This window comes from Mobula hypostoma, chromosome 4 (genome assembly GCF_963921235.1).
Source record: "Mobula hypostoma chromosome 4, sMobHyp1.1, whole genome shotgun sequence".
Taxonomy (NCBI): Eukaryota; Metazoa; Chordata; class Chondrichthyes; order Myliobatiformes; family Myliobatidae; genus Mobula; species Mobula hypostoma.
The window spans coordinates 199,490,550-199,507,531 of NC_086100.1; positions in this window are offsets into that span (position 1 = coordinate 199,490,550).

Genomic DNA, 16,982 nt, shown 5'->3' on the forward strand with positions numbered 1-16,982 from the left:
GTAAAAGGGGCCTACTGTCCATTCTACCTATGTCTTGTATTATCTTCTACGCCTCTATCAAGTCACCTTTGCTCCAAAGAGGAAAGTTCTAGTTTGCTCAATTTTCCCTTATATGACATGTCCTCTAATCCAAGCAGCATGCTGGTAAATCTCTTCTGCATCCTCTCTAAAGCTTCCACATCCTTCCTATAATGAAGCAACCATAACTGCAAGAAAACAGCTTTACCCCTGTCTCCAGGCTGCTCCTCAGCACTCTTCTTAACATGTGTACTAAAGACTGAACCTTCATTGTGTCATTGTTCACTTGTTGACTTCCAGCAAGTGTACATTTATCAATTATTTGACTGGATAGCCCGGAGCTCGAGCACTGCAACAGTTGTTGCAAAAGCAGAGACTGGCTCTTTCTCTGTGATCTCATCCACTCAGAGTTAATAGGGATCCATGCTCATTTATAGCGAGAGGATTTGAGTACAGGAGCAGGGAGGTACTACTGCAGTTGTACAAGGCCTTGGTGAGACCACACCTGGAGTATTGTGTGCAGTTTTGGTCCCCTAATCTGAGGAAAGACATCTTTGCCATAGAGGGAGTACAAAGAAGGTTCACCAGATTGATTCCTGGGATGGCAGGTCTTTCATATGAAGAAAGACTGGATGAACTGGGCTTGTACTCGTTGGAATTTAGAAGATTGAGGGGGGATCTGATTGAAACGTATAAGATCCTAAAGGAATTGGACAGGCTAGATGTGGGAAGATTGTTCCCGATGTTGGGGAGGTCCAGAACGAGGGGTCACAGTTTGAGGATAGAGGGGAAGCCTTTTAGGACCGAGATTAGGAAAAACTTTTTCACACAGAGAGTGGTGAATCTGTGGAATTCTCTGCCACAGCAAGCTGTTGAGGCCAGTTCATTGGCTATGTTTAAGAGGGAGTTAGATATGGCCCTTGTGGCTACAGGGGTCAGGGGGTATGGAGGGAAGGCTGGGTTCTGAGTTGGATGATCAGCCATGATCGTAATAAATGGCGGTGCAGGCTCGAAGGGCCGAATGGCCTACTCCTGTACCTATTTTCTATGTTTCTATGTTTCTATATTACTGGATGATAGAAAAATGTCAATGTCAGCTAGAGTTTACCATGATAACTCCAATCAAATTCACTAACCTTCTGACCTAAAGTATAGACTTATTTGTGTGTCTAATCTATTTTTCCATGACAATGCACACTCAATTCTCTAGCCTTCTGTCAAATATAGTCCTTCTTGCCTCGAGTATATCGACACTATTTTGCCAATCAACGTCAATATCTTGGTTACTTCCATTTTCTTAGTCTCAGTGTCATTCCATCGTGCTGCCAGTGTCCGCATCTCATCCCTGCATCCCAGAGCTGAGTTAGGAAGGTCATACATCAAGCAGAGAAGACATCCTGGACTTCTCTTTTAGCCCACGGACATATGCAGAGTGGGCTAAAGGGTTTGCTGTGCATTGAAAGCTTCCCAAGAGTGTAGGCATTCTATGTTATTCCTTAGGGAGACTTCCTGCCAAAAGCAGCAGGCTGAAAGGCCTGGAGGGTCTCGTTGGCAACCTTGCCCAAAGAACATGCTCTTCACCTGCCTGTCAGGGAAACCCTGTACCCCTGCTCCCTTTTTCTCCCACAAACTCCTCTTTGGGAGCTCTGTGCATCTCCTGTGCTGTCATTGTATAATTCATTCTTGAAGCAACATCACTATCCAGTAACTGGAAGAGTGTTTCTTGAATTGAATGTACACGTCTCAGTAAAAACACATTCCCAGGATTGCAACAGTCAAGTACTTGCAATAGATAACTACACAACTATGCCCATTCAATGTCAAGATAAATTTATTATCAAAATACGTACATATCTCCATGAGATTAATTTTCTTGCAGGCACTTACTGGGAAATAAAGAAATACAAGAGACAAATTGTGTGAAAAATAAATAAATACTAAGAACATGAGTTGCAGAGTCCTGTAAGTTGTGGAATCAGTCCAGTATCAACGGGAGTAAATTTCAGGTTATCTACACCGATTCAGGAGCATGACGGTTGCAGGGTAATAATTGTTCCTGAACCTGGTGGTGTGGGAGTTAAGACTCCTGTATCTCCTGCCCAATGCCAGTGGAGAGAAGAAAGCAAGGATTGGACACAGAGGGTCCTTGACAATGGACACTGCTTTCCTGTGGCAGCACTCCTTGTAAGTGAACTTCCTTCCAGTACACCTTTACATTTATCTGTTGCAAGAACTTGTAGGTGATGCATTCTTGGGAGCCAGTCTTTACAGAGCCATGTGCTCAATACAAGAAACACTCTTCTGAACACTGGAGAGGGATGCTGCTTGAAGAATGAATCCTCCAAAAATGCTGCATTAAGACGTGACAACACTATTTTGGACTTCTTGTTTTGGAAGATCCCTATCTCGATCTGTCATATTGGGATGCCTAACAGCTTGTTATGGCAACTGCTCTGCCCGTGACCAAAAGGAACTACAGAGAGTTGTGGATGCAGCTCAGCATATCATAGAAACCAGCCTCCCATCCGTGGACTCCATCTATACTGCTTGCTGCCTCAGTAAATCAGACGGTATAATCAAAGACAGGGTGGCGGGGTGGAAATATGTCTACCAAATGAAGCGTAAGGCACTCCTTCCCTCTGCTAGCCTGCAGGTCACCCTTGGGAAGGGTGTAGCGCCTGCTTCACCCCCCTATCAGGGTCAGGTGAAGCCATGTGAGCCTGCGGTGGATGGTCAAATGAGCAAATGGTGTGTATCACAGGTACTGGTTATACGACCAGGCAGTCAGTCTCTGAAGGATGTTGAAAATGGTTGTGATCACCCATCTTGTAAAGACACTACCCAGAAGAATACAACGGCAAACCACTTCTACAGAAAATTTGCCAAGAACAATCATGGTCCACATCATACGACACTGCACATAGTGTTGTTATTGTTGATAATCAAAGATCACATTCACCCACATTGTTACCACCATCCAGACCGTGCTCTCTTCTCATCAGGAATGAGGTACAGGAACCTTGCATCCTACACCACCAAGTTCGGGAAAGTTATTACCCTTCAACCACCAGGCTTCTAAACCAGAGTGGATAACATCACTCAACCCAACACCAAACTACAAACGTTTGTAATTCCACAATGTATAGTCACACTATCAAGGACTTTACGACTCATAATCTCAATATTATTTTATTGATTTATTTATTATTTTGTTTTTCTTTTTATTTGAATAATTGGTTACCTTTTACACATTGGTTGTTTGTCAGTCTTTGTGTGTAATTTTTCTTCGATTCCATAGTGTATCTATAATGAATACCCATGAGAAAATGAATCTCAGGGTAGTATGGTTACATATGCATTCAGCGGCCATTTTATTAGATATCCCTGTACACCTGCTTGTTAATACAAATATTTTAATCAGCCAATCATATGGCAGCAACTCAATGCATAAAAGCATGCAAACTTGGTCAGAGGTTCAGTTACTGTTCAGACTAACATCAGATTGGGGAAGAAATGTGATCTAAGTGACTTTGACTGTGGAATGATTGTTGGTCCCAGATGGGGTGGTTTGAGTATCTCAGAAACTGCTGATCTCTTGGGATTTTCACACACAACAGGCTCTAGAGTTTACAGAGAATGGTGCCAAAATGAAAAAAACACATCCATTGAGTGGCAGTTCTGTGGGCGAAAATGCCTTATTAATGGGAGAGGTCAGAGGAGAGTGGCCAGACTGGTTCACGCTGACAGGAAGGTGACAGTAACTCAAATAACCATGTGTTACAACAGTGGCGTGCAGAGAAGCATCTCTGAATACACAACCCATTGAACCTTGAAGTGACAGACACAAAATGCTGGAGGAACTCAGCAGGCCAGGCAGCATCTATGGAAAAGAGTAAACAGACAATGTTCTGGGCCAAGACCCTTCATTGGGACCAGAAAAAAAAATGATGAGAAGTCAGGATAACTGAACCTTGAAGTGGATGGGCTACTGCAGCAGAAGACCATGAACATACACTCAGTGGCTACTTTATTATCTTTCAACAATGGAGCTGGCAGGAGATGACATATCAAATGGCAGTGAAAGCGGAGGAAGACTGCAGCAGTGAAGATTCCCCAGTTGTCTTGCATTCTGGACCCTGACTCCAATCTGTCAAGGACCTTGTGGTGGCATCAGCCTTCCCACGTTACACAACGTATTCTGTGCAATGTATTCAATGCATTCTTCAGCAAGGGAATCCACCATAACACCCTGGAGTTACATGGATCCCTGATCAACACTGCAGCCACCTAAGGACCCACCAATAGGCAACCCCTTAGGAGAACATCATACCCGACTCGAGTGTAGTACTACTACTAGAAAGATATGAGCTCTGGGAATGATTCTACTGAGGCCTCAGACACACAATTACTTCACAACTCCATAACTGTGATTGTGCTGGAATGTAAAAAGCTGCAGGGAGTAGTGGACTTAGCCCAATACACCACAGGCAAAACCCTCCCACCCAAGTGAAAAGTCTACATGAGGTGCTGCCAGCAGAAGACAATATCTATCATCAGAGAGCGCAAACACCCAGGCATGCAAGTCTTCTTCCAATGGGCAGGAGCTACAAAAACGTGAAGTCCTGCGCCACCAGATTCAGGAAAAGCTATTTCCCTTCAACCAACCTGCACCACCTCAGCAGAGCAACATTATGACAGCCTTAACTGCTTTGTACAACAATGGACCTTTTTTTTTGACATTGGGACAAAAAAAGGGCCAAACACATTAATGAAAACTATGGTCAGAATGCAGATGGGATACAAAAGACTGTAGATGCTGGGACATGGAACAAACAAAATGCTAGAGGACATGCAGGACACGCAGTGCCTACAGCACAAAATGGGCTGTCAACATTTTGGGTGAAGACCCTTCATCTAAATTGTGTGGGAACTTAAATCAGAGGATTGAAAAGGAAGGGAAAAGTAAAACAGGAAATTGTTAATAATCTGCAAGTTTGAAGCAAATTTCTATATTGTTTCCAGGAAATCAGTGGGTAATTCTGAAAGTCAACTTGTGCACTGCAGTGAAAATGATGGCTAATGAAGGAAAGAAGAGATTAAATATTTCCTTGAAAGTGGCGTCACAGGTGAGTGGGGTCATGAAGAGTGATTTTGACACACTTGCCTTCATAAATCAAAAGTACTGAGTACAGGAGTTGGGAAGTTACGTTAGAGTTGTATAAGACATTGGTGATCATAATATGTGGCTCAGAAGGCTCCAAGTAGTTCATATGGTTCCGTTTATCATCAGAGAATGTGTATACAACCTGAAATACCTAGTCTTTGCAGACATCCGTAAAAAATAGTAGAACCCCGGAAGAATAAATGACAGGACAAATGTTAGAACCCCAAAGCCTACTCTTCCCTCTCCCTGTGCAAGCAACAGCAAAACATCAACACATGATTTACTGTTTGCTACTGTTGTTCAGGAGGATGGAAACTAATGTGGCAGGGGATGGGAACAAGTGCAGAGAGACAGAGGGGTGTAAAATGAGGGTAGGAGCAAAAAGTAGTAAGGTGAAAAGTAAAAGTGGCAGGCCGGCAAATCCAGGGCAAAAATCAAAAAGGGCCACTTTTCAACATAATTGTATAAGGGATAAGACTATTGTAAAAGAGCGCCTGAAGGCTTTGTGTGTCAATGCAAGGAGCATTCGTAACAAGGTGGATGAATTGAAAGTGCAGATAGTTATTAATGAATATGATATAGTTGGGATCACAGAGACATGGCTCCAGGGTGACCAAGGATGGGAGCTCAACATTCAGGGATATTCAATATTCAGGAGGGATAGACATGAAAGAAAAGGAGGTGGGGTAGCATTGCTGGTTAGAGAGGAGATTAACACAATAGAAAGGAAGGACATTAGCTGGGAAGATGTGGAATCGATATGGGTAGAGCTGCATAACACTAAGGGTCAGAAAATGCTGGTGGGAGTTGTGTACAGGCCACCTAACAGTAGTAGTGAGTTTGGGGATGGCATTAAATAGGAAATTAGAAATGTGTGCAATAAAGGAACAGCAGTTATAATGGGTGACTTCAATCTACATATAGATTGGGTGAACCAAATTGGTAAGGGTGCTGAGGAGGAGGATTTCTTGGAATGTAGGCGGGATGGTTTTCTGAACCAACATGTCGAGGAACCAACTAGAGAGCAGGCTATTCTAGACTGGGTTTTGAGCAATGAGGAAGGGTTAATTAGCAATCGTCGTGAGAGGCCCCTTGGGTAAGAGTGACCATAATATGGTGGAATACTTCATTAAGATGGAGAGTGACATAGTTAATTCAGAAACAAAGGTTCTGAACTTAAAGAAGGGTAACTTTGAAGGTATGAGACGTGAATTAGCTAAGATAGACTGGCAAATGATACTTAAAGGGTTGACGGTGGATATGTAATGGCAAGCATTTAAAGGTCGCATGGATGAACTACAACAATTGTTCATCCCAGTTTGGCAAAAGAATAAACCAGGGGAGGTAGTGCACCCGTGGCTGACAAGGGAAATTAGGGATAGTATCAATTCCAAAGAAGAAACATACAAATTAGCCAGAAAAAGCGGCTCACCTGAGGACTGGGAGAAATTCAGAGTCCAGCAGAGGAGGACAAAGGGCTTAATTAGGAAAGGGAAAAAAGATTATGAGAGAAAACTGGCAGGGAACATAAAAACTGACTGTAAAAGCTTTTATAGATATGTGAAAAGAAAAAGATTGGTTAAGACAAATGTAGGTCCCTTACAGTCAGAAACAGATGAATTGATCATGGGGAACAAGGACATGGCAGACCAATTGAATAACTACTTTGGTTCTGTCTTCACTAAGGAGGACATAAATAATCTTCCGGAAATAGTAGGGGAAAGAGGGACTAGTGAGATGGAGGAACTGAGGGAAATACATGTTAGTAGGGAAGTGGTGTTAGGTAAATTGAAGGGATTAAAGGCAGATAAATCCCCAGGGCCAGATGGTCTGCATCCCAGAGTGCTTAAGGAAGTAGCCCAAGAAATAGTGGCTGCATTAGTGATAATTTTTCAAAACTTTTTAGATTCTGGACTAGTTCCTGAGGATTGGAGGGTGGCTAATGTAACCCCACTTTTTAAAAAAGGAGGGACAGAGAAACCAGGGAATTATAGACCGGTTAGCCTAACATCGGTGATGGGGAAACTGCTAGAGTCAGTTATCAAAGATGTGATAACAGCACATTTGGAAAACGATGAAATCATCGGACAAAGCCAGCATGGATTTGTGAAAGGAAAATCATGTCTGACGAATCTCATAGAATTTTTTGAGGATGTAACTAGTAGAGTGGATAGGGGAGAACCAGTAGATGTGGTATATTTGGATTTTCAAAAGGCTTTTGACAAGGTCCCACACAGGAGGTTAGTGTGCAAACTTAAAGCACACGGTATTGGGGGTAAGGTATTGATGTGGATAGAGAATTGGTTGGCAGACGGGAAGCAAAGAGTGGGAATAAACGGGACCTTTTCAGAACGGCAGGCAGTGACTAGTGGGGTACCACAAGGCTCAGTGCTGGGACCCCAATTGTTTAAAATATATACTAATGATTTAGATGAGGGAATTAAATGCAGCATCTCCAAGTTTGCGGATGACACGAAGCTGGATGGCAGTGTTAGCTGTGAGGAGGATGCTAAGAGGATGCGGGGTGACTTGGATAGGTTAGGTGAGTGGGCAAATTCATGGCAGATGCAATTTAATGTGGATAAATGTGAGGTTATCCAATTTGGTGGCAAGAACAGGAAAACAGATTATTATCTGAATGGTGGCCAATTAGGAAAAGGGGAGGTGCAACAAGACCTGGGTGCAATTGTACACCAGTCATTGAAAGTGGGCATGCAGGTACAGCAGGCGGTGAAAAAGGCAAATGGTATGCTGGCATTCATAGCAAGAGGATTCGAGTACAGGAGCAGGGAGGTACTACTACAGTTGTACAAGGCCTTGGTGAGACCACACCTGGAGTATTGTGTGCAGTTTTGGTCCCCTAATCTGAGGAAAGACATCTTTGCCATAGAGGGAGTACAAAGAAGGTTCACCAGATTGATTCCTGGGATGGCAGGACTTTCATATGAAGAAAGACTGGATGAACTGGGCTTGTACTCGTTGGAATTTAGAAGATTGAGGGGGGGTCTGATTGAAACGTATAAGATCCTAAAGGGATTGGACAGGCTAGATGTGGGAAGATTGTTCCCGATGTTGGGGAAGTCCAGAACGAGGAGTCACAGTTTGAGGATAGAGGGGAAGCCTTTTAGGACCGAGATTAGGAAAAACTTCTTCACACAGAGAGTGGTGAATCTGTGGAATTCTCTGCCATAGGAAACTGTTGAGGCCAGTTCATTGGCTATATTTAAGAGGGAGTTAGATATGGCCCTTGTGGCTACAGGGATCAGGGGGTATGGAGGGAAGGCTGGGGCGAGGTTCTGAGTTGGATGATCAGCCATGATCATAATAAATGGCGGTGCAGGCTTGAAGGGCCGAATGGCCTACTCCTGCACCTATTTTCTATGTTTCTATATAGTTGTTGAAGAAAGTGCAAAAATGGGTCTATCTATCAATTGCAAAAAGACAGAATGTATGGTAATATCCAAAAAAAAGGAGAATCCCATCTGCAGGCAGAGAATAAATGGGGAAGACATAAAACAAGTACAGGACTTTTGTTACTTAGGAAGCTGGGTGATATCAGATGGCAGGTGTGACTTGGACATTAAAAGAAGAATAGGGATGGCAAAAGACACCTTTACGAGAATGAAGAGTATACTGACTAACACAAAACTAGGCATGACAACCTGCCTCAGAGTACTGAAATGTTACATTTATCCAGTTATGTTATATGGCTCAGAATGTAGGACAATATCTAGTAACATGAGGAAATGAATTGAAGCAGCAGAGATGTGTTTTTTGAGGAGGATGCAAAGAATATCATGGACAAAACGAAACGAATATCTAACGAGGATGTCATGAACAGAGCAGGCACAAAAAGAGAAATAATGTATGAGATCATGAAAAGGCAACGTAACTTCATTGGACATGTGATTAGGAAAGAGGAGTTAGAATGCACGGTAATTATGGGAAAGATTGAAGGGAAGAAAGCAAGATACAGGCAAAGACAAATGATGATGGAGACAGCAGCCAGAGAACTGGAAATGAATCCCAATGAATAGATCCACTTGACCTGAAACAGGAGTGTGTGGGCCATGGCAGTCAAAGCTCAGACTGGGCACGGCACTTGATGATGATGATGATGATGATGAGCTGTATCTTAAATATATTTAGTGAAGAAGCCTCAACTGTTTCCCTGGGAAGGGAATTCCACAGATTCACCACTCTCTGGGAAAAACAATTTCTCCTCATCTCCATCCTAAATCTTCTCCCCTGAATCTTGAGGCAATGTCCCCTCGTTCTAGTCTCAAACAGAGTCCATAGAGAAGCAGGTTTCTGTGAGCTGTCCTCAACCATCTCCTGTTTCTTGCCGTGAGCAGTTGCCATACCAAACCACGATGCATCCAGAGAAGATATATTAGAATCAGTTGTTCTATATGCTTCTAATAAGGCATATAAAACAACTATTACCAAGAATTACTAAGATTTAGCAAGGTTGAAATTGTAGTTTCATTAATATATAATTTGTATTTTTAACTTGTATTATTCACGATATGTGGTGTTGGGCTCCACCTACTGGTGGCAAAGCAATATAACAGTTACATAACAATTTATCGTCTTTCATTTTTCATTGGCTGAGTCTTATCCATGTTATGCCTGTTTCTCAAACAAGAGAAAATCTGCAGATGCTGGAAATCCAAGCAACACACACAAAATTCTGAAGGAGCACAGCAGGTCAGGCAGCATCTATGGGAAAGAGTACAGCTGATGTTTTGGGCCAAAACCCACCTTTTAATTGGCCCTTATATAACTTCGGAATATACCCTTCTTCGGTATAAGTGTCAGTCTCTGAAAAAAGTTGTCATCTTGTCCGTCTTTTCCTTGAGTTCCTTCCTTTAGTTCCTGTGTTCTGCACCTATTTCTTTACTTAAACTTTAAGCCAAAAGTTTTCAACTCACTCTTGGACTCCTAAAATAATCTGTGGATTGGAAAATCACCAGATCTGACAGCTATTTTGTATGATGCATCGGTAACAAAATGGTGAGGGTTAATGAGGACATTTGGAATTTCTATAGTTTCCTGAAGAAAGGGAGGCATTGGTGTCCTTCTTTTGTCAAGGTGTCTACATGTTTAGACCAAGATGGGCTCCAGGCGCCATACCCCGGTAAACCGCTTCAGCTGGCGGGCTAAACCACGTGAGGGGGTGATGTTAACACGGCACCACTGGGCGAAAGACTTCCATGATCAAGTCAGCGGCCGGGGCGGAAAGGTTCTCAGATGAACTATAATGGCCACGTGTTCACGACCAAGGCGAGCCACCTAGTTGGAGGAAATCGGCTGCGGTCAAACCTGGAGAGGGATGGGCTCTGCCAGGTTTCAGATGCCCAAGAAATGCCGCATGATGAACACACCAAAAAGCAACTTCATACCGGATCGGTCACAGCCCGGGTTACCAGTGACCGCACTATCCGCCTCACACCAGGGCGGACGCGATAAACGTGCTACTGGTGATTCAACACAGAAGATCCGTGGCAGAGAACATCACAATCGCCACATGGAATGTAAGAATGCTGAACCAAGCTGGGAAACTCAAGGAACTCGCGCATGAGATGGAAAGATACAACTGCCACCTCCTCGGGCTCTGTGAAGCCAGATAGAAGAACGCTGGAGAAGTTCATACTGAGGAAGGACATGTACTCCATTACAGCGGAGAAGAGAACAGACATGAAAATGGCGTAGGGTTCCTAGTCAACAAATCCATCAAGAACGCTGTCCTAGGATGCCAACCAGTGTCAAGCAGGCTCATGACCTTCCGCCTGTGAGTAAACCATTCAACATCACAGTGGCACATGTCTACACCCCAACAACAGACTACAACAATGAACACATTGAAAAATTCTATAAGAAACTATAAGATGTCATCGACAAGGTGGACAAAAAAGATATTTTGATCATTCAGGGTGACTGGAATGCCAAGGTGGGCAGAGACGCACAAGATGAGTGGGGGGATCTCATCGGCCCCTCATGCAATGACACCTCCAATAAGAGGGGACTACGCCTGCTGGAATTTGCTAGTTATAACAACATGGTGCTGTCGAACACACTTGGAGAACACAAAGCATCCCGAAGATGGACCTGGCGTGCCCCCAGTGGTCAACATCACCAGATTGACTACATCCTGGTGCAAAGACGGCACAAATCTGGTGTGAACAGACGAAAGACCAGAACATCCCAGGAGCAGATGTGGGCAGTGACCATGACCTTGTCATGATGAACATCAGAGCGTGCTTGAGGAGAATCAACAAGCCGAAAGATAGTTGGCTGAGATTCGACCTTGAAAAACTGAAAGACCCCGCCATCTCTGAAGAATTTCAGGCAGCAACTGGGGGGATGTTTGCACCAATACTCCTCTTTGATGAAGACCTGGAGACCACCACAAATAACTTTAACATAGTGATGACCAAAACAGCAAGCAAGATTCTGGGGAAGTCTAAACCATGGGTCACTAACAAGATACTGGATATGTGTGACACAAGAAAATTAAAGAAAGATAAAAACACAGCAGAAGGAAGAACAGAATACAGGAAAATCAACAAGGAAATCAGGAGGGAGATGAAGGAAGTAAAGCGAAGATGGATAGCCGAACAATGTGCACACATTGAAGACAGCCTCTCCAACAACAACACAAAGAAGGCGTTCCAACTGGCGAAAGATCTTACCAAAGAAAAACAAGCCAAAGTGAACACCATCCAAGACAAAAATGGCAAAAGTCTCACAACGAAAAGGAAATAATGGAAAGGTGGACAGAGTACTGTTCAGAACTGTACAACTACCAGAGCAAAGGGGATCCAAGCGTGCTGAATGTGCAGGGATCTTCCAATGAAGATTTTTCAAGGGCAAAAAGACCCTGATGGGAGTTATCTACAAGCCACCGAACAGTAGCCTGGAAATAGGGTGCAGGTTAAATCAAGAGTTAAAATTGGCATGTCGTAAAGGTAATTCTATGGTTGTTATGGGGGATTTTAACATGCAGGTAGACTGGGAAAATCAGGTTGGTACTGGACCCCAAGAAAGGGAGTTTGTGGAGTGCCTCAGAGATGGATTCTTAGAGCAGCTTGTATTAGAGCCTACCAGGGAGAAGGCAATTCTGGATTTAGCATTGTGTGATGAGCCAGATTTGATAAGGGAACTCGAGGTAAAGGAACCATTAGGAGGTAGTGACCATAATATGATAAGTTTTAATCTACAATTTGAGAGGGAGAAGGGAAGATCGGAAGTGTCAGTATTACAGTTGAACAAAGGGGACTATGGACACATGAGGGAGGAGCTGGCAAAAGTGGACTGGAAAGATACCCCAGCAGGGATGACAGTGGAACAACAATGGCAGGTAATTCTGGGAATAATACAGAAGGTGCAGGATCAGTTCATTCCAAAGAGGAAGAAAGATCCTAAGGGGAGTAAGGGGCCATTGTGGATGACAAGGGAAGTCAAGGACAGTATAAAAATAAAAGAGAAGTATAACATAGCAAGAATGAATGGGAAGCCAGAGGATTGGGAGACTTTTAAGGAGCAACAGAAGATAACTAAAAAGGCAATACGGGTGTGGGGGGGAAGATGAGGTACGTAGGTAAGCTAGCAAAAAATATAAAGGAGGATAGTAAAAGCTTCTTTAGGTATGTGAAGAGGAAAAGATTAGTTAAGACCAAAGTTGGGCCCTTGAAGACAGAAACGGGTGAAATTATTATGGGGAACAAGGAAATGGCAGAAGAGCTGAACAGATACTTTGGATCTGTCTTCACGAGGGAAGACACAAACAATCTGCCGGATGTAATAGTGACTAGAGGACCTAGGGTAACGGAGGAACTGAAGGAGATTCACATTAGACAGAAAATGGTGTTGGATAGACTGATGGGACTGAAGGTTGATAAATCCCCAGGGCCTGATGGTCTGCATCCTAGGGTACTTGAGCTGGCTCTAGAAATCATGGATGCATTGGTAATCATTTTCCAATGTTCTATAGATTCAGGATCAGTTCCTGCAGATTGGAGGGTAGCTAATATTATCCCACTTTTTAAGAAAGGAGGAGAAAACAGGCAATTATAGACCGGTTAGTCTGACATCGGTGGTGGGGAAGATGCTGGAATCAATTATAAAAGATGTAATAGCGGCACATTTGGATAGCAGTAGCAGGATAGGTCCGAGTCAGCATGGACTTAAGAAGGGGAAGTCATGCTTGACTAATCTTCTGGAATTTTTTGAGGATGTTACTATGAAAATGGACATGGGAAAGCCAGTGGATGTAGTGTACCTGGACTTTCAGAAAGCCTTTGATAAAGTCCCACATAGGAGGTTATTGTGCAAAATTAGAGCACATGGTATTGGGGGTAGGGTACTGACATGGATAGAAAATTGGTTGGCAGACAGGAAACAAAGAGTAGGGATTAACGGGTCCTTTTCAGAATGGCAGGTCGTGACTAGTGGGGTACCGCAAGGCTTGGTGCTGGGACCGCAGCTATTTACAATATACATTAATGATTTAGATGAAGGGATTACAAGTAACATTAGCAAATTTGCAGATGACACAAAGTTGGGTGGCAATGTGAAATGTGAGGAGGATGTTATGAGAATGCAGGGTGACTTGGACAGATTGGGTGAGTGGGCAGATGCATGGCAGATGCATGGCAGATGCAGTTTAATGTGGATAAATGTGAGGTTATCCACTTTGGTGGCAAGAACAGGAAGGCAGATTACTATCTGAATGGTGTCAAGTTAGGAAAAGGGGAAGTACAATGAGATCTAGATGTCCTTATTCATCAGTCACTGAAAGTAAGCATGAAGGTACAGCAGGCAGTGAAGAAAGCTAAAGGCATGCTGGCGTTAATAACAAGGGGAGTTGAGTATAGGAGCAAAGAGGTCCTTCTGCAGTTGTACAGGGCCCTGGTGAGACCACACCTGGAGTACTGTGTACAGTTTTGGTCTCCAAATTTGAGGAAGGACATTCTTGCTATTGAGGGAGTGCAGTGTAGGTTCATGAGGTTAATTCCCGGGATGGCGGGACTGTCATATGTTGAAAGATTGGAGCGACTGGGGTTGTATACACTGGAATTTAGAAGGATGAGAGGGGATCTGATTGAAACATATAAAAATATTAAGGGATTGGACACGTTAGGGGCAGGAATCATGTTCCTGATGTTGGGGGAGTCCAGAACCAGAGGTCACAGTTTAAGAATAAGGGGTAGACAATTTAGAATGGAGTTGAGGAAAAACTTTTTCATACGGAGGGTTGTGGTTCTGTGGAATGCTCTGCCTCAGAAGGCAGTGGAGGGTAATTCTCTGGATTCTTTCAGAAAAGAGTTGGCTAGAGCTCTTAAAGATAGCGGAGTGAAGGGATATGGGGAAAAGGGTACTGATTGTGGATGATCAGCCATGATCACAATGAATGGTGGTACTGACTCGAAGGGCTGAATGGCCTACTCCTGCACCTATTGTCTATTGTCTAATGAGGAAGACTATCCAATCATGCGTGAAGAATTTGAAGCTGCAATACAATCACTGAAGTGCAGGAAGCCAGCCGGAGTTGACAACATCCCTGCTGAACTGCTGAAGTATGGAGGAGAGGCTATGATAGACATGCTTACCACCATCTGCAATAAGATCTGGCAGACAGGAGAATGGCCGACACCTTGGACTCAGTCGCTGATCACTGTGCTTCCCAAGAAAGGCAATCTCCAACTTTGCCAGAATTACCGTACCATCAGTTTGATCAGCCGTGTAAGCAAAGTAATGCTCAGAATCACCTTGAACAGGCTGAGACCTCAGGCAGAAGACATCATTGCCGAGGAACAAGCAGGCTTCCGTAAGGGCAGAAGCAACGCTGAGCAGATTTTCAACCTCCGCACCCTCGGTGAGAAACACCTTCAGCACCAGAGAGAGTCCTGCCACGTCTTCATAGACTTCAAGAAGGCATTTGACAGAGTCTGGCATGATGCCTTATGGGCCACCATGAAGAAATTCAACATGGGGCAGAAGCTGATTCATACAATCCATCAGCTTTACGCCAAGGCAACCAGTGCAGAACTCGCTCAGGGCACCATCGGGGAGTGTTTCCATACCTCTGTAGGAGTCCGTCAGGCCTGCCTCCTCTCCCCCACTCTCTTTACCGTCTTCCTGGAACGAATCATGAGTGTTGCCCTTGAAGATCATGTGGGCACAGTCAGCATCAGAGAGAGGAACATCACAAACCTAAGATTTGCTGACAACATTGATGGACTTGCAGGAAAAGAGGACGAACTGGCCAACCTGGTCAGCCATTTCGACAGAGCCTCCACAAAGTTTGGAATGGAAATAAGTGCTGAGAAAACCAAGTTCACAGCAAACGCCAACGGTGCCATCACAACAGACATCTCAGTCCATGGTCAGAAACTTGAGACAGTGCAAATACCCAGGGGTAATCATCAGTGATGAAGGATCAAGACCAGAAGTCCTGGCAAGAACCACACGGACAATGACTGCACTATCCAAACTCAAGACAATATGGAGGGACAGCAACATCACCATGAAGTACAAGATCAGACTCCTGCGTGCACTGGTATTCTCCATCTTCCTGTACGCATGTGAGACATGGACCCTCACCGCAGAGCTACAGAGGAAGATACAGGCGTTGGAAATAAAATGCTGTCGCAATATCTTGGGCATCTCATACTTGGACCACATCACAAACAATCAGGTCTGCAAGACCATCCAGCACCACACTGGCCCCCATGAAGACCTTCCCACAACGGTGAAGAAAAGAAAGCTGAGATGGAATGGCCACGTAACAAGATCCAGTGGCCTTGCAAAGACCGTTCTACAAGGAACTGTGGAGGGGAAAAGAAGGAGAGGTAGACAGAGGAAAAGATGGACGGACAACATTAAAGAACGGACAGGGAAAACATTTGCGGTGACCCAGGCTCTGGCACACAATCGCGACAGATGGAACAGACTGGTGCAAAGCTTGTCATGACAGTGGCCCTGACGACCCCACCAGGAGTTAAGGGTGAAAGGCAAGGCAAGGCAAGAGCTATTGGTAAGTTTACTCTTAGGAACTTAAAGCTCTCAAACTCTCTTGACCTCAGCACCATGGATGTAAACAGGAGCATGTGCACGACCACACTTCCATCCATGTCTCCCATCCAAGCCCAACTTCCCTTTGATTCTTGTTTTCAGTATCCTCTTATAGAGCAAACCTACCATTGAGTATTACAGCATGAGCAGTCCATTCAGCCCAACTCATCCATGCTGAATAAATTGTCTAACTAAACTAGTCCCACTTGCCTGAGTTTGGTCCATATCCCTCTACATATAAATGCCTTTTAAATGCCGTAATTTTACCCTTTCCCATATCCTCTGGCAGTTCATTCCATAAGTTCTTCATTCAGATGTGGAAGTGTGGAAGAAGCTGCCAGTGGAAGTTGTGGATGTGCGTTCAATTTCAACTTTTAAGAAAAATTTGGATAGGTACAAGGATGGGATAGGTGGCAGGATGGAGATACATCTCTAGCAAAGGAAGTGTAAGGCATTTCTTCTGTCTGCTAGCCTGCAAGTCTGTAAGACCATAAGGCATAGGAACAGTATTAGGCCATTCAGCTCGAGTCTGCTCCGCCATTCCATCGTTGATCCCAGATCCCACTCAGCATCATACACCTGCCTACTTTGATGCCCTGACCATTAGGAAACTATCAACCTCCGCCTTAAATATACCCATGAACTTGGTCTCCACCGCAGTCCGTGGCAGAGCATTCCACAGATTCACTACTCTCTGGCTAAAAAAAAATTCCTCCTTACC